At 44.8% G+C, this 19,139-nt stretch overlaps 1 long non-coding RNA gene across 1 annotated transcript; it reads left to right on the top strand.

Moving 5' to 3' along the window:
• The first annotated feature begins 9,311 nt into the window (after positions 1-9,311).
• On the top strand, positions 9,312-16,330 carry LOC130541626 (uncharacterized). Its single transcript, XR_008955713.2, has 2 exons — positions 9,312-9,475; positions 16,041-16,330. It is a non-coding gene; the product is annotated as an uncharacterized LOC130541626 (long non-coding RNA).
• Positions 16,331-19,139: the final 2,809 nt, after the last annotated feature.

Below are 19,139 nucleotides of genomic sequence, written 5' to 3'. Positions count from 1 at the left end.
CAGGTCCAAACTAGAAAATACAACAAACCAAGAAGTATCAAGCTGAAGACAAATGTTGCATTAAAAGTTGATATAACCAGCTGGGCACAGTGGCTCTCACCTGTAGTCCCAGTTACTCAGAAGGCTAGGGCGAGAGGACTGCTTGAAACCAGGTGTTGAAGGCTGAAGTGAGCTACGACTGCACTCCAGCCTTGGAAACAGAGCAAGAGTTAATCTCTTTTATTTATAAATAAATAAATAGGAAGGAAGGAAGGACGGAAGGAAGGAAGGAAGGAAGGAAAGGGAGGGAGGGAGGAAGGAAGGTTGGTTGGTTGGTTGGCATAACCCATGATGCTGAAGAGTGCTCCTTTAAGCTAACCATCATTATTATCAGCCAGAACAATACTGAAAGTGCAGCTAATACATACGAAGAACTGTCAACATTTTATCACAAGTGACATTTTGTAAAAAGCTGACAGAACTTTTATGGAACTGTCTTAAGACTGCTGCATGTGCCAGTTGATCCACTGATGTCTGACGTGATCAATGAAGTTGCCTGGTGACTCACAACATCCAAAAAAGGGAAAGCAAAACCTCTTCCCAAAATCTTCATTTGGTTCAAGATGCCACATACAGGATGATACTTTAACATGTATGGAAACACAGCTTGCAGGGCATAACTAGCATTCGCTGCTATCTATTTCTCACACGCTAAATACACAGCACTTTGATAAAACAGAGACAAGGCATGCCATAAATATCTGCAGATGCCCTGTGTATTCGTTTTCCATCTCCATGTAACAAAGTACCTCAAATTGAGTGGCTTAAAACAACACACACTTCTTATCTCGTGGTTTCTATGGGCAGGTTTCCAGGCATGACTTAGTGAGTTCTCTGCTCAGGATCTCACAAGGCTGGAATCAAGAGTGTTAGCCAGGGCTGGGGGCTCCTCTGAGGCTGGGTTCTTGGGCATGTTCACAGGGTTGTTGGCTGAATCCATTACATCGCAGCTGTATAACTCAGGTCAGCTCATTTCTTCGAGGCTAGCTGATTTCTTCAGCTTTCTGACCCCTAGAGTTTCTTTCAGAATGCTCACCTGGTTCGGTCAGACCTATAATGCATTCTTATAATTCTGTGTTGCCTCAGCATCCATTCTGAATGCAAGTTTAACTTTCTCCTGCAGAAGCAGGGCTCAGTGACCCCTGGCAGTTTCCAGTCTGACACCACACCTACATGGCTCAAGCTGGTGGCCAGAGATGAGAACTTAGAGGTATCTCTCCTGCCTATTAGACTGGGTCCCCCTTTCCTGCCACTTCCTTTAAGGGGACCATTGATTCAGGCATTTGCCCCCGAACTTGGAGGGCCCACAGCCTATTCCCTTATATATACTGCTAGTTGCCACACACACCCTCTCTCTGCCCAACTCTTCATTCCTGCCTTGCCTGACTTTAGGATAGAGGACTGCCCACCCACATCATCACACCCTCCTTGCCCAAGATCTGTAAGTAAAAATCTTTTAGCTTGTTTCCTATTGTGGTGGTGGATTGAGGTAATCATAAACTGGACACAGCTCACACAGAGCCACAAGGGTGTCTGCCAATACAAACAAGTTTCCCATGTAAGGAACCCCCTGGTCATGGGTCAGACAACTAGGCATTAGGTCATCCACCAGGTTTCAGAAGTGTCCCATGAAAGGCACACCGAAAACACCCACATCCAGCTCCCTTTGTTCCCTGCTAGGACAGGGCTGCTAGTTGCTCTGGTACTGGAACCCAAAGGGCTCTCAAATTAAGGTCCACACAGGATAATCTTCCTTTCAATTATTATAAAGTCAACTGATTAAGGACCTTAACTACTCTAAAAAATCCCTTTACCTTTACCATATTTTATTAGTTAGAAGCAAGTTAAAGGTCCCATCCAAACCCAAGAGGAGGGGATTATACAAGGGCATAGGTCATTGGGGGTCATCGTAGAATTCTGCCCGCTACCATCTTTATGTGGCAAAATAGCAAGGAACCCCTGCATACTTTTCCATATTAGGTGTATGGCTAATAATGTATTGTAATATTTAAATGAGCAGTCAGTCTCTCAGAGAATGCTGCTGCTACTGCTATACCTCAGATTTTTTTTGAGTTATTCACTCAACAAACATCTTTCTACTAACAACAACATATCAACTACTGTTCAAAGTGTTGTGTATATGAAAATGAATGAGCGACAGTTCTTGACTATGACGAAATGACAACCACAATCACCTTATCCCATTAGCCAGGCAACAATAGTCAGGTTGGTCTTTTGTTACTGATTTGTCACTATTTTGCTACATTACTTGTTTTTCTGCAAAACCCTTTCTCTAGCATGACTGCAGAGGTGGTTATTTAGCCTGATTTTATTATGACCATGAATGTAGGAGCCTGAGGCCAATGCTGCAAACCAGATGTTTCAGGAAACCATTCTTACCTGTCTGTGCTTAATGAAAAGAATAATGACCTGTTTCAAATGAACTACCCAAGCAAAGATTCACAGGCTTTCTCTTCTGAAAATCATCAAGGATAAGAGGAAACCTGGTTCAACAGCAAACCGTTCTTCAGCATGTCAGAACAAACTATGGGTTTTCTTGCCCTGCATTAAACCAAAGCTACCATGCAAAGCTGATAAACCAGCAATCTGGATTAGTCATTCATAGCCAAGCATCCACCAAGCACCTGAATATGTTATCCATCTGGAATTCAGAAGCCTAAGTGGAGAATTTGTCCAATAATTCCCAATCTATTTAATGGAATCCGAATCTCCATTCACCACACATATAATCTAATGGAGCTGTGTGTGTAACCCCTAAGATCAAAACCAGATGAATATCCCAGAGCCTGGTTTCCTCATGAGATGGAACATGGAGTAATTATGGGACAGCAGGGTGTGTTCACAGTGTTTTCCAAAAATTATCAATCGCTTTGTTGCCACTCAACTTTGTAGGTTTTACAAGTAAATAAAATAAACTTCTTGATAGTAACTATTACTTCCAAAGAAAGCGGTCTAAGTGTTCCATTACCCTGGTGTATTAGTGAGGGTTCTCTAGAGGGAAAGAACTAATAGGATTCACATATATATGAAAGGGAGTTTATTTGGGAGTGTTAACTCACAGGATCACAAGGTGAAGTCCCACAGTAGACCGTCTGCAAGCTGCAGAGTAAGGAAGCCAGTCCGAGTCCCAAAACCTCAAAAGTAGGGAAGCCAACAGGGCAGCCTTCAGTCTATGGCCCATGGCCCGAGGCCCAAGAGCCCCTGGCAAACCACTGGCGTAAGTCCAAGAGTCCAAAAGCTGAAAAAGTTGGAGTCTGATGTTCAAGGGCAGGAAGCATCCAGCACAGGATAAAGATGAAGGCCAGAAGACTCAGCAAGTCAGCTCCTTCCACCTTCCTTCTGCCTGCTTATATTCTAGCCACACTGGCAGCTGAATAGATGATGCCCACTCAGCTTGGGGGTGGGTCTGCCTCTCCCAGTCCACTGATTCAAATGCTAATCTCCTTTGGCAACACCCTCACAGACATGCCCAGGAACAATACTTTGCATCCTTCAATCCAATCAGGTTGACACTCAATATTAATCATCACAAGTCCACCCCTTGTCAACTTGAACCCATACACATCTCCTGAAACCATACATAATCTTCAAAGAAAGACAATAATAAGATCATAATTACACCTAATAATACATATACCCTTCATACAACCAGAAGCATACTAATCCTTAACCTAAATGCTATTACATAAAGTTAACAACACTTAAATGCTGATATGAAGTCAATAAATCTTGTCACATGATAAAAGAAAGGAAATAAAAGATTTTCTTAGTACAAGTCTATACATGCACAAACATGTTCTAAACAAAATAAGGAGGAAATACTCATGACAATTACAATCCTCGTTTCTGCAACTGGTCACATGATTGTAGCTGGTATTGATGACTACCTTCTTCTACTACCCATTCTGTATTCCCTATGCCTTCAGCAAGCACCTCAGCAGGTCGTGGTTTTTTTTTACCTGTTAGAGTGACCCAAACCTTCATTCCTGAAGGCTCTGGGCCATCTGTAGTCCTCCTCCCTGGATTGGGTTGTTGTAGTTTCCCATGACCTTAATTACAGGGCATGGTAATACTAAGAGATGCCCTAAGGGATCTCCTGTATTCCACACATACTCTTCCTTACCTCCACTGTGGAGTATTAGTCTGATTTCATTTTGATAGTCCAGGTCAATCACCCCAACCAACACTATAACTCCCTTCCATACTGTTGATTTAGAAGTAGGAGGAGCCCAAAGTGGCCAGGTCGCAATCTTAACTTCCAATTTAATGGAATCATTGTTGTGTTTCCTGGTGACAGCATTCCTCCCTCTTGAACTAAGACCTCTAGGCCAGCAGAACATAATGTCATGGGAACAGGAAGCAATAATTGTGCTAGTGGATCATTCCTGGGGAGGTGGCTGACAGGTGGATGAATGGCCTGCAGCTGGTGTCACCTTTTATGCCCAGCCTTATGATTATATATGTATATATTAATTATGTATTATGTATGAATATGTAACATAACATGTATACATATAATATGTATACATGTCATACACAAAATATGAATTTATATATTATATATGATTATACATTATGTATATTATAATACATGATTTAGTTCAAATGTTTCCTTCACTTGACCAGACCTGACATCTAAAGTTATGACTCTGATGCAGTGTCCAAGAATATCTTTTGGTCAATTACACTAACAATCAATTGTAGCAACTATAAGAAAACACCAATTTTGAAAAAAGAAAGAAAAGAAATCTTACTGACCTACTTAAAATTATGCTACCAGGCCACAATGCTAAACTCATTCAAAGCCATCTCCTATTATTAAATATCATTTTGCCTTTTCTCATTTCCTTCTTTTGAATATCACTTCTATTTTGGATGACATTAACATAATGCCATACTTCAAAGAGTACAAAGTGCTTTGTTAGCTCCTCATCATGTTCCCATCCATTCAACAATACATGGGCACCTCAATATGAGTCACTGTTGCCAATAACAATGGTCATACTCTTAACACCATGTTCAATTTGAGCACCTCAGCTTAAGGAAGAAACGGAGAACTTGGAGACAGTTCCTCTAAAGAATCCCAATTCTTTCTCTTTTTCCCTTTGCTCCCTCTCCACCACTGCCCTTACTTCTCCTTCCTCCCGTAGCAGTCACACTCATACTCACTCACACATGCACACCACTTGCTTTTCCATTTTCCAGTAAAGCTCAGTGACTGGTACAGTGTGCCTGCTGTGCACACCTGTAAGACCCAGTAACTACAGGTTCAGCAAGAGACCATGTGTAAGAATCATTGCATTCAAGTGATAATATGGGATTTTGCAAGTCTACAGATACAATATTAATTATTTACCAAAAAATGAGTTGCACCTGCATTCAAAATATAACTATACCAAATTTATAATATGTAGATGATTTCAACTCTTTTATCACATATTTGTTTTTTTAAAAATAATTATGTTAAAAGAGGCTCCCTCAGGAAACAAATCCTTATATTTAACTTAACTCCCATTTTCCATCCCAGGCTTCTCTGTAATAAAACCAAAACTCATCTGACGTGTTTGTAGAGCACTTTATCCAAAGAGTCCCAAAGGCTTTACAGATTTCATTCTATCAGAGGGAAGGGGAGTAAATTATTCACTTTACTGAGAGCTATGAATAACGTTTCCTGGCTACCTCAGTCAACTACCTCTAATAGTGATAAACTAAATAAGGCTCTCTCAGCCATTTATAGGCCCACATCTATCTGTGAGCTTGCCAGGACCCAGAGAGACTAGATCTACTTTCCCCATGTCATCTTTCCATCCATCTTTCCCATCTCCAATCACATCCCATCTTCCCCCTCTTCACTCTGATCTTTACTCACCAGATCAAAATGTGGAAACGGAAAATGAGAACAATCAAAAACTGAAGGATCAATGCACTAAATAGTTCCCTGACACCCTGAAAGGTTAATGTCATTTCAAAGAACAAGCCTCCATTCCATCTTACCAGTCTCCTTGTGCCATCCGTCCCCAAAATTAAATTCAGTATTCTAACTACATACTATCATTGGTCACCAATAGAAGCAAAATGGAAAGAAGGACCAGGAATGAGTCAAAATAAACTAATGTCTAAAGACAGACAGTATTCATATATATATATATTATAGCAGTCATCAGAAAACACTAGTAAAACACTAAAGAAGACCACGAAAAAGAACTGCAGGAAATCTTTAGCAAGGACCCAGTGAGAAAGCCTATAAATGCTCTTTTATAGTAGAATGCTCATTCTCAAAGAGGCAACAGGCATCATTCCATTGTTGCTCAAGGAAAATAAAGGTGAAGAAAATTCACCACTTGACTGTACTAGTTCTGGAAGACTCAACAATAACCTCCCTAGAGTCATTCAATCAACTAACATTAGTCATGATCCTACACTGTCACAGCATTGTGCAAGGCATGGAAAAGGTATAAACATGCAAGGTATCAACATCCCTGCCTAGGAGATCTTCTAGTCATCACTTGATTTTCTACTATTGGCCTACATTAAGCTGGGAACCATCTGGAAAGGGCTAATGGTGTGATCTAGTTTGGATCTGTGTCCCTGCCCAAATCTCCTGGTGAAATGTAATCCCCAAAGTTGGAGGTGGTGCGTGATGGGAGGTGAATGGATCGTGGGGGACGATTTCTCATGAATGGTTTAGCACCATCCTCTAGGTGTTGTCCTTGCAATAGGGAGTGAATTTTCATGAGATTTGGTGGTTTAAAAGTGTATGGTACCTCCCCAACCCTCGCTCTTCCTCCTGCTCTGGCCATGTGATACACCTGCTCCCCCTTCACCTTCCGCCATGATAAAAGTTTCCTGAGGCCTCCCCAGAAGCAGAGCAGGTGCCAGCATCGTGCTTCCTGTACAGCCTGCAGAACTGTGAGTCAGTTAAACCTCTTTCCTTTATAAATTACCCAGTCTCAAGTATTCTTTATAGCAATACGAGAATGGACTAACACACAATGGAACTTCTAATTTATTATTAGAAGCACACACACCCCAAATACTCTTTTTAATGTTAACATTACTTACACCATAGTAATAAATATATGCCGAACTGCAAATAAACATCTTTACAGATTAAGAATCAATGCACTAAATGTTTCAGCTTCACTCTACTATCTAATCAATTCCACAGCAGTTTATTGCTGTGTATATGCCAAATCGATAAAAAATGCACCTTAAAAATACCTATAAAATAGAATGCTATAGAACAGATACTATAGGACTACAAGAAGCAATTACACTGTGCAATTATATAGCATAATACCAACAGCAAGCAGTTATTGTAACTACCCATGAAAAATTATGGGATGTTTCAAGCTAACTTGCTTTTCCATTACATCCTTCTCAAACAAAATCCAGTATCAAGGAGTGTATTATAGTCCTTTATTCGCATATTCTGGCACTGCCACCAAAATTGAAATGTTCAGGGCTAAATAGGACGAATAGAATGATTCAAAAATTGTATTCAAAGCATGGGCTCCCTTTGGTCCCCAGTGGAATACTACTAAGGCTGCAGAAAGACCACAACCCCATGCTCAAAAAAGGCGTGAAGAAAATAACTCAGAGGACGAGGGTCACTGCCTTCAAACATTCAAACAGGTACCACATAAAGAGGGATGAGACATTCTACAAGGACCCACAGACCAACGAGTCAGAGCTGCTAGGAGAAACTGTGTTTTAATGTGAAGGCAGATTTCCTAAAACTTAGCTCCTCCCCAAAGGAAGAGGCTTGTCTCAGGCCCCAGGGAACTCTTATCTTTGAACTGTCAAGACCATGTATTAGATGGTTACAAGAGAATCTTGCCTTTTGGAGGAGAGACCTTGATGACTTGTACAGCGCCCCTCCTGCTCACCTGCTGCTTAATAGAGAATGGTATCATGTGTGGAGCCATTAAAGGCAACAGGGTATCTGAGAAAGTATTCCCGCTGCTCTATAAGGGAGAACTTTCCAGAACTGAACATCAACTAGCTGCTTCAGAAACCATCACTAATCAGACCTCGGGAAATCCAACGAATTGTGCCCCTATTAAATGTAGTGAGTACAAAGTGATGTCCACCAAACATAACAGCACACAACTTAGACTGCCGAGAACATAGGAGAATATTCTAGGAAGGAAATAGCCAAGCCCAGCTCCCAAAGTACAATTAAGGGAGTTTTTATTTTATTGTGTTTTGTTTGTTTGTTTGTTTGTTTTTGAGACAGAGTCTCACACTGTCTTCCAGGCTGGTGTGCAGTGGCACGATCTCGGCTCACTGCAACCTCCGCCTCCCGGATTCAAGTGATTCTCCTGCGTCAGCCTCCCGAGTAGCTGGGATTACAGGCACCTGCTACCACACCCGACTAATTTTTTTGTATTTTTAGTAGAGAAGGGGTTTCACCGTGTTAGCCAGGATGGTCTCAATCTCCTGACCTCGTGATCCGCTCGCCTCGGGCTCCCAAAGTGCCGGGATTACAGGCGTGAGCCACCGCGCCCGGCCAGTGTTTCTTTTTTATAAAGAAATTGTGTATGCACATTTTCCTTTTCGCGTGGATTTTGTGTTTTGTGCTTTATTATTGCTCCATAAACGATTACCGTGTATGTGAAGCTAAGTTAGATGTTTTGCCGCAATGGGGTCACCGTTCCCTGTGAACGCAGACGCGGCCCTGCGCAGGCTCGGGTTCCACGCCAGGCCTGGCGCCTTTGCGCTGCAGCACTGCCCGGAACAGCGAATCCAGCGAGAGTCAGAGGGCCTGAAGGTAGACGTCCCAGGCCCCACACTGCCCACCCAGCACTGCCTTGGGACTGGCGCGGTGCTCCCATCTCACCCTGGTATCTGCAGAGTTCAAGGGGGCGCAGTGCGCTGCGTAATGCTCCGTCCTCATCCCCGCGGGGCCTCACTGACAAACAGGCATCACTCCTGGGAACCCACCAGCTCTGGGGAGGGCTGTTTAGACTGGGCGGAGGCACCTTACTCTACCCATGCACTGCAGGTCGCCCACGACTTGGCCCCAGTAGCCATTACCTCGAGTATCGCCAGTCCCAGAGGCAAACGGAAGAGGCCTAGGCATCCACAAGTGCGTCCCCAAAGCTCCCGCGCAGGAGGAATAACTGTCACTTCCGCTTGCCTCTCATTGGTCAGAGTGAGTCACATGGTGGCATGACGTCAATGGGGGCAGGGCCAGCATCCTCCCGGGTGCCCGCCCTAAGCCTCAGCGGAGCCGCTGGGAGGTGGAGGCGACTTACCGTGGCAAGCCTGGGTGGGTGGGCAGGTGGGTGCCCCTTACTGCTGAGATAAGGCTGTTCAGGGAAGCAGCCTCCTGACAGTGCGTGATAAGCAGGCGTGTAAATCCCAGTGCTAGCCAGGATCCAGGAAAAGGCCAGGCTTTCCCACCTGGCAGGTGAGTGGGGTCCCCTGGACCACCTGGAGGCCACGCAGGAGCAGCGGTGCTACAGCCCCGTGCAGTGAACCCACTCAGATCTCAGGCGTGGTTTCTGGGAGCCACTCAGCCCCTGGCTTCCTAAGACCTTTCCCACCCCACCCCGCCCCTAGTCTTCCCTTCTAAGACTCTTTAGAAAGGAGCCTGTGGTCAAACTTTGCCCACGCATCTAACCTCCAGCCTGAGTCCCTGGGAACTTTATTACGTCACTGCCTCCTGCATAGCTACTGTCCACGTTTAAATATTATTTGAACCATCGTAGCTTCGAGAGGTTAAAACTTTAAGTGAAGAGGAAAATGAACCTTACAGTTCAGCCTCGACTGCCCAATGCCTGTGACTTCTCAGGCATCGCAGCACAAAGATCTACAAGGAACTCATCCAAATGAGACATCTTCCTCATTAGCGTTTATCATTAACTGAGAAAAGAAAGAAGCATTTAAAGTATCTTTTTTTTTTTTTCCTGAAGGTATGGAACTCCAATTTTCTCCAAGTAAATGTGGACCCATTCGGTTGTTTTTTAAATGAACGCTTTGTCTTTACAATTTGTGCTACAGCAAGCTCTCCTCTTCATTTCTAACTCTTTTTACTGGAGGACCCCTAGAGAAAGTAGTTTGGGGACTTCCATGCTTATTAGATGCACATCAAGCAGATCCTGTTCACTCCGTCTCAGCTTTCCTTTCATGGCATCAGGGGCAGGATATTATTTGCAAGCAGCCAAGGTAATTACCATCCAGCAGGGTCCAATTGTTTTCAATTAAAAGCTTTACTGCAGTCTTTAGTTTTAATACCATTGTGGCCATCTGCTTTCACTGAAGATCTACCAGCCAAAAGCCCAGACCACATCTTGATGCCATTAACTCCTGAGAGCCATTTTCCTCCAGAATGAACTCAATAGTCCAGGGAAAATATGGGGATAGCCTCATGTTATCTTTGGTGGCCTGGGGAAAGCTATAGGACTCAGGAAAGTTATTTTCAGAAAGACAAGCACTACCTCTTCTTGCCTGAAGTACTAGGTAATTGTCTTAATTCTCTGCTTCACTTCAGCAGAGGATGCCGAACTGTAACTGCTCCATTGCACATTTTCCATCCAGCCTCAATATTCTGTAGCTCTATTACAAAATGTCTCTGAACTGTAATTTCATCAGATGGATCACTTTGGTATAGACATTTTCCATTTTGATATTCAATTTCTATCCAACTCTGCTTAGCTCACCATGACCCAAAATCTAGGTGTGGGTAAATGGTAAGGAGTGACCCAGGTTACCGAATGGATGCTCACACTGCAATGTGAGGTCATTTAACTGTTTTCATGGCTTAAAACCTGCAGGCCATTCCAGTCACAAATTTATTAGGGATTAACTAGAGAGTTTTATTGAACTATCAGGGACAATAGCCCAAAGCCTAGACTTGGAGTTTACAGCACATGTTTTGCCTACTCCTGAGGGTTCACACTGTGCATTGGTTCCACCAAAGCCATTTACATTTCTCCCTTCTCCTTCCCTTCCTCTGCAAGGGAGGCTTCTTTGCAACCCAGGTGGCCATGGCCCATAACCCTGGCCAATAAGATGGAGGGTGCAAGTCCAAGAGGAAAGATTACCTTCTCCCAAAACCATACAGAGGCTCTATGCTCTTTGATTTCCTTTGCCCTTGTGCAAAAATCACTAGCTATGTCAGATCTACCAGTAGGATTTATTGTTTTGATTTGTTTGTTTGTTTAAAAAAATCCTAACTGCTGAAGTAATCAAAACTAAGAAAATGGTCACAAAAGTGTCCAAGAAAACCAGAGGTATTGCCTTCCTGGTTCCAGAAAGCATTTCCATTTTGAGGCAGCAAAATTAATATCTTAATTCTCAAAATTATAAGACAAAAAATTCTGGAAGGAATTACTCAAACTAAAAGAATCTAGAATGCAAAATCAATAATCCCTGTGGCATAGCTATCACTTTTCTACAAATATTTCTGGCTTTCCTTCTGGGAATAAGATGGGCTTGTGCTTCCTTGCCCCTCCAACATGAGATATCACGGTTGTTTGTTACAGCAAAATAACCAGTCTGACTGCTACCCAATGCTAACAAACAAACTCTGGAAAATGCAGGGACATTGAGTTGGAGAAAATGATCTTTGAAAAGCCCTGAAAGGCGGGGCACGGTGGCTCATGCTTGTAACCTCAGCACTTTGGGAGGCCGAGGCGGGCGGATCACAAGGTCAGGAGATCGAGACCACAGTGAAACCCCATCTCTACTAAAAATACTAAAAATTAGCCGGGCATGGTGGTGGGTGCCTGTAGTCCCAGCTACTCGGAGAGGCTGAGGCAGGAGAATGGCGTGAACCCGGGAGGCGGGGCTTGCAGTGAGCCAAGATCACACCACTGCACTCCAGCCTGGGCGACAGAGCGAGACTCTGTCTCAAAAAAAAAAAAACCAAAACAAAAAGAAAAGAAAGGCACTGGAATGTTATCAAGATCACCCAGCGACTCCGATGTGCAAGAAAGCTTAGAAACCATCCAATCAAAGTCTTTTTTTCTTAACTAAAAAAAAAAAACACTCTTTTTATGGGCATAAAAGTATTTATTTCAAAGAGGTCAGAAAGCAATGGCTGGCCATGCCAGGAAAGGAAGCTAAGACGGCTAGGATCTAACTAGGAGGGTAAGTTGCAGCCTGTTCATACTGCCCAGATGGAAAGGGGACTCCTATAATATCAGCTTCATACATAAAGGGCCCCACTGTCTGTAACTTCCGTTACCTAATACCATCTCCGTCAGCCTTTCAGCCAAGTATGGTAGCATCTTTCTCGAATATTTATAAATTGCCTACAAGCACTGAAATTGCTGTTAGAAACTATACATCTTCAAACATGCACACTCCATTCTGTTCTCTCCAGACTCTGTTCTCCCCAGAATCCTGCTAATTTCTCTACAGTTTCAAGTCTCAGTCAGGGCTTCAGAAGGCTGAGGAACAGGCTACCCTCTGCAGTCAAGTTTGTCCTGGCTACGAAGTCCTGCCCCACCTGCAATCTGCCTCTGCCCTCATGCAGTTGTGACAGACTGGAAAGCACATTGTATTGAATTACCCTTTCTAGAAAAGAGCCAAGTAAGAAATTAGTTATTCATAAGTTCTTTGTGCATGATTTGCCACAGAAATAACATGAACTATTTTTGTAGGGCTTTGACAAACCTGACTAGGCTTAGCCCAACCTGGAATAGTCCCCGGGGAGCCTGCGAAAAACAAGCCACGTGAGCCGTCCTGATGCTAGCTTCTGAGGGCCCTGACCCCCAGATCTATATCCTCCCCCTCACCCTGCTTCTCACTCCCACCCCCTGCAGTCCTTCCTCTCAGGCTTTTGCAGTTACTCAAGAAACTGTGCACGTAGCAGAGCAATCAGATGCTTTCTCTCAGATGGCTTGGCTAATGGCCACTTCCTGTGGTTGTCAAATGAAAAAAGAAGAACTAGCACATCCCCAATGACTTATTGTATCACTTCCCGTATCTGACTATCTGGCAGCCAGCATAATTTAACATCACTCGTAAATTAAGAGCCTCTTGCGAGGGTGCCACAGCTGAGCCCACCACCCCGTTTTGCTGATTAGAAAGAAACCGTGCCAGGACTTCCATTATGAATAGTCATTTCCTAAAATGTAACTCCAACAACACTGACATCTAATCATATATTAAATGAATGAATAGGGGTTCCATATCCACCCTGTGGACCTCTGAGCTCATTCTGAAGATTAAAGTGACTTCCTTTAACGTTCTCCCCACTAGCACCGTGCCCGTAAGGCCAGATTTCACCGCGACCGCCCCTTGCACCCCCCAACCAGCCCTCCAGCCCCCAGGTTATCCCCCACACTTTTCCCTGTCTCTTGGCTTTGCTCCGTTTCCCCTCCCTTCATGGCCTGGCCTGTGAGAAGAGTCAAGGTGAGCTCAAGCAAGGACCCTCATTCTGCCCCAACACCTCAGGCCCCTTTCTTGTTGAGAGTGGACAGCTCCATCAGGCACTTGGTGCCAAATGGAAGCAATGGAACTCGGTGCTGGCTCTCCATGTCCAGCCAGCGCTGGCTGCAAGCAGCAGAGACAAGCAGGGGCAGAAATCATAAGCAGACCGCTAGGGCTGCGTGTCCTCCCTTGGGCAGGCACACAGTGGGGCGTGCTAAGCAGCTTCGCAGGTAGCAGCCAGCGCTGGCTGTGCCGCATCTTGTTGACCTTAGCAGAGAATCCCATTCTCTGCTAGGCTTTCCAGCCAGGCTGGAAAAACCTAGCTCATACTTGAGGAAAAAGACCTCCTTGATGCCACAGGTGGTTTTGCATGTGCGTTCGTTCTGTTCTCTTGCTTTTTTCAGTGTGGGATTGTGAATGAGCACTGGAGCTGGGTCCAATGGCCCAATTTGCACACTGGCTTTGTTTGGTGCAGAGCGTGGCCATGGCCTCAGCAGCCCTATTGGAAGTGAGCTGTGTTTGGGTAAATCATGACCTCTCTGAGCCTTGGGTTTCCCTCTGTAAAATCGCAACCACACTCTACTGAGCCTTGATCTATGTTCAGGACTGTGAAAAATCAATGAGATAACACATATGAAAATACTCTGGGAAATGGAAATTTATAGCTGTCATTTTGCTAAAACTTACAAGAATAGATTAGCCCAGTTCTAGTAATAACTTCATCATTTATGAGTTGTGTGTCTTTAAACATGATATTTAAACTTCCTCAACCACAGGAACTTCATACAACTCATGGCTCCTTCCTAAGTTTGCTGTGAAAACTAAAATGAGTTGATATAAAATACATACCACAGTACTTGGCAGAGAACGTGAGCTCGGTAAATGACAACTGCTTTTATTTGTTATTGTTAGTATTTTTATTATCTGAAGAGGACAAAGAAGATAAAAAGCTTGTCCAAAAAAAAAATGAGATGCCATTTTTATATTTTATGAGTCTCGAAAAGATCAGGGACGTGGTTTCTGAAATGACTTTGATTCAAAAATAAAGACCAGTGTTTGATAGCTTCAGAATATTGTCTAACGGATTTGGGAACTCTGAAAAAAAAATATGAGAACAGCTGACACACTGCAGCTTAAATATAATCAGTCACTGAAATTGCTCTGCAATTTGTTTCAGTGTTTTCCTGTGGATTTCTTTTTTTAACCCTACATGTGTCCTAAATATATAATTATATGGCAGAGTATAATAGCTCATTTGGAATTATTGAGGTCCATTATATAATCCAGTATGACCATGGGGCGGGGCCTGGAGGGGGTGGTTTTTCACTTGATGAGCACCACACATGCACTGGAGTAGAAGCTAATAGATGGTCTTAGCCCCAATTGTCTTCTTCCCCAGGCCAGTCTCCCAAAAGACAGGGAGCACACTTTTCTGCCCTACAACCAAATTGTTTTAAATTGCTGTTGTGCATTTGCTTGAGAGGTCAAAAATTTTACAGAGATGTAAAATTCCTGAAGGGCAGAGAATAAGTGTGTACGTGTGTATATGTGTGTCTCTGTATGTGTGTCTGTATGTGACTCTGTGTATAACAGTGTGTGTGTGTGTGTGTATATGAGTGTTTCTGGGTGTGTGTGTGTGTGTGACTGTGTATTAGTGTATGTCTATGAGTGTGTATGTGTCTCTGGGTGTGTGTCTGTATTTAACTGTGCCTGTCTGTGTGTCTGAGTGTGACTGTGTATATGACTCTGTGTATGTGTGTGTGTATGAGTGTTTCTGGGTGTATGTCTGTATGTGACTGTGTCTGTGTGTGTATCTGTGTGAGTGTGACTCTGTGTGTGTGACTGTGTGTGTGTGTGTATGAGTGTTTCTGGGTGTGTCTGTGTGAGTGTGACTCTGTGTGTATTAGCCTATGTCTGTGTGTATGAGTGTCTCTGTGTGTGTGTCTGTGTGTGTCTCTAGGTGTAAAGTGTGTGTCCCAAAATGCTAAAAATGGTGGCTTGGACACAGCAAACACTCAATTTTTCAAGAAATGAATAAATGACACAAACTGCATCTCCCCAGATACCTTTCCTTTGCATCAATCTATGAAATCTGTGTATGTATATAACTGTTAGGCCAGACTTGAAAATATACATTTTCTACCACCCTTACTTGGATTTAAAATAGAATTGGCCAGAGCTGTGGTCTTCTAGTAGAGTTAATCACCTTGCCGATATATCCCTGTTGATTAACTGATGGAGTCAATGCAGGCTTTTTGTCAATTTCCCTTCCTATTGGATAATTTCTCTCTTTCAAGAGAAATTAGGGCACTAGAGACCATATACTCAAAATCCATTACATAATTTACTTTTAATCCCAAGAAAAACCAAGACTGATGAAGGCTTTGCTGTGCCCTGAAAGATTGACTCATAAGGGTTGGGGGCAGAGACGCTCACCTGATCCAGCCCTGCTGCATCCTCATGCTTGCAGGTTCTGAGCCGGGTATCCAGTCTGCTTCTTTAAGCCAATTCTATCTGAACTGGTCAGTCTTTAACTTCTTGCATTTAAAGTTTGTGAAGAACTGTGTTTCACCCAAAATACGTTCATTTGCTAGGACACAGTCCCTCTGCCGCATAGGACTCTGTCAGCCCGTGGAAATGGGTGCCACTTTGCGAGCGGGCAAGATGCTTCTCAGCCCACTCCAGAATGCCTGTATCTGCTGACCCTGGAAGTGCTGTCTCCATCAGGCCCAAATCCAGAAGTCCAATCTGCCCCAAGAAGGCCCTCGCTTCTCTCTGGAGTTCAAGAGAACCTTCTGGGTATTCCAGATACCTCTGACCAACCAAGGGCAAGAGCAACCCCCACAGAGTGGTGACATTAAATATGGCACTTGGAGAAATCTCAGCCAAAAATTAGATTCTGCAATTATGTCCCTTAGTTTCAAGGCTGCAATCCAGGAATAGTCCTGACCACTTGTACCCCCTCTTTCCCAGGAAGCTGCTAAATGCCATATAGACCATATTCACAGGGATTCAGCTTTCTTCCTATCATTGAAAAGGAGCCATCAGTGATCCCAAGAGGGGATGAGGCCTAAGGCTGGTGGAGGAGCCCAGGAGCAATGGGGGATACGCTCATTGTGGGGAGGCTGTAACTGTGGGTGAGAGTGTTCATCTAGGTTGCAGAAGGAGGACTGCTCAGGTAGAAGGAAGAGGGAGCTGTCTCAAACCAGCAATGGGGGGTCTCCAGACACAGCGACATTAAGGTGGGCACATAGGAGGGCTCAGCAAAGGGCATGACCTGAAAGCCTTCAGGCAGGATGCAAGGACTGTGTCCTGGTGAGAAAAACCATTGAGCCTTCAGAGTCTTTATCATGACCCCAAAATATCCCAATGTTGACTCAGATCTGACTGGCATTTGGCAGTCGCGGTGTCCCCATGATGACATTTGATAATACCTTCCTTCCCTGCCTTCAGCCATTGCTTGCTTCGATCTTGCTTTTGATGTCCCTCACTTTTGTCCAAAATAAACTCTCTGCTGCAGCCAGCCCTGGCGGCTTCTCTCTGGCACATGAACTTGGCTCCCATGCCCACATGCCAGTGGAGTTTCCATAAGAAGCTATGGCATCCTTTCGTGATTCATTCTCAGGATTCATCCAGACCAGCTCCTCACCCAGAAAGGTGACCATCAGGAGTGGGCGACCCAACAGCACTGAGTCCCCAACTCCAAGCAAGCGGCCCCTCCACCTCCCCTGCCTCCAGGCCTTGTTCTTGCAGTTCTCCCTCCCAGAGCCCCCTCCCTTGTCTTCCTCACCTAACAAAACCCTAACCATCTCCCAAGGCCCAGTTTAGATCCTTCTTCCTCCATGGAGCCTCCTCTGCTCGGCCCAACCAGAGGAGAGGGTTCATTCCCATGAACTTATAGAAGCCATATAGGTCAAGGAAAGAGGCTCTTCAGTTTAGCCTTTATCGGAACAGTTTCTGTGAGCTAGGCACTCTGCTTAGGGCTTTCTGGGAAGGACTAATCGAATCCTCATTGTAGGTACTATTATTAGCTACCATTCTCAGTTGGGGAAACTGAGGCACTAAGACGACAATGGACATACCCAAGGTCACCACTGATAAGCAGCCATTCGGGTGCTGAAACCCCAGTGCACTGGCCCTAGCGCTGGGCTCTGCACCACCTCCCGGGCCACCCTCCTGTTCCTTTTCCATTGGACACTCAGCCCCACGTGGCCTTGAGTCAGCTTTGGAGTTTGTCATTCTATATGCCCATGTCACCCCTGCAACCAGAGGGCAGGGACCATGGCTCAGTGTCTAGGAATGAAGCCGGCGGGGGTCCAGAAGGGCCTGAGGACTCTGGGTCCTGCCGTGAAGCGCGGGGAGGAATCTGGGCAAGCCCTTTCTCTGTTTTGCTTCAAATCCACAGACTAACCAATATTTCTGTTTAGAGGTCCCTTGAATACGTTACTCCCGAGCCCAGGAGTAAAGAGGGAAATGGCTCAGTGGCCTGGGCTCTGTCACTGAATCTACATCTCTGTGTCAGGGGACCGCACACACTGCGGCTGGACGCTGGGTTTCTGTCCTTGTCACACGCGTTCCCTCCCAGGGCCATAGGCTTTCCACGGGAGCAGAGGAGGGAGTTGCTAGGGCTGGGAGACACTGGTCTTAGAGGAAAACCAGTCTACACAAGAATAAAAGACTCAGCCAGGCTCGTTCTAAAGCCCACCGCTCAGGACTGAAGTTGGAAGTCAACAAATAAAACTGCCGTGTCCCCGGTCCCCAGAGGCTGCAGCGGAGGACGGCTGGGTTATTTGTGCTGAGAACTGATCCCCTAGCAGAACTGAACAAGGCTGCACGGTGATGGAAGGGAATCCCGGTTAATGCTGGGGATTTCAAACACATCAGGAACAGGAGGCGGAAGGACAGCCGGGAAGTCCACAAAGACCAGATGCGCGTCCTTCCTCGGCGGGAGAGGTTACAGGAGTTTCCTTCTCCAACTGATTCTACAACTTCCTATCGTGCAGCAGCCTCCACTTACCAAATTGATCCCATCAGAAATGTGGGAGGAAATACTGATTGTGAATCAAAAATCATCCCCCTGTCAGGCCTAACTTCTACTTTTACCTCTACTTGACATTTGCTTCATGATTTAATTTACCTTTTCCTATTCACCCTTCCTTCTCTAGTTTACCTGGCTCCCAATTGAATTGAGCAGCTGAATTTTCATTATGCAAATCAGAGGTCTGAGGAAAGTGTCTGAGCTTTGAATTCCTGCCAGCAAGCCCATATCTGTTCTAGTTCATTCACCATAAAATCATGAATCCGCCTGACCCGCACTGACCTGCTCCAGTTAAAACAGGCATTAACAATGGGGGAGAAGATTCATAGATAGGGAAGGGGACTAATTTTTCCGCTAAGCTTCACTCACCCTCAAGGACAAAAACAGTTCTGCAACAGCTTCTCTCTGCCTGTGTCCATTTGGAAACAAAGCAGATCCCAGGCAAAACCATGAGGTTGGCCCTAATCACCTGCCTAAGATCCAGCTTCCTCTTGTCATCTTAGGTGCCCCCCTTGCTCTAGCCCAGAGAGAAAGCACAGGCTGGCCCAGGGGGAGCTGAACCCCCATAATCCGCAGCAACTCCTCCAGAAGTCCCTGCAGTGACTACTGCACACCATGCCACTCTGAGACACAGTCACAAGACAAGTGCCCTAGT

This window comes from Pan paniscus, chromosome 5 (assembly GCF_029289425.2).
Source record: "Pan paniscus chromosome 5, NHGRI_mPanPan1-v2.0_pri, whole genome shotgun sequence".
Taxonomy (NCBI): Eukaryota; Metazoa; Chordata; class Mammalia; order Primates; family Hominidae; genus Pan; species Pan paniscus.
Note: the sequence above shows the minus strand (reverse complement) of the source record. Positions and strands in the feature narration are given on the sequence as shown.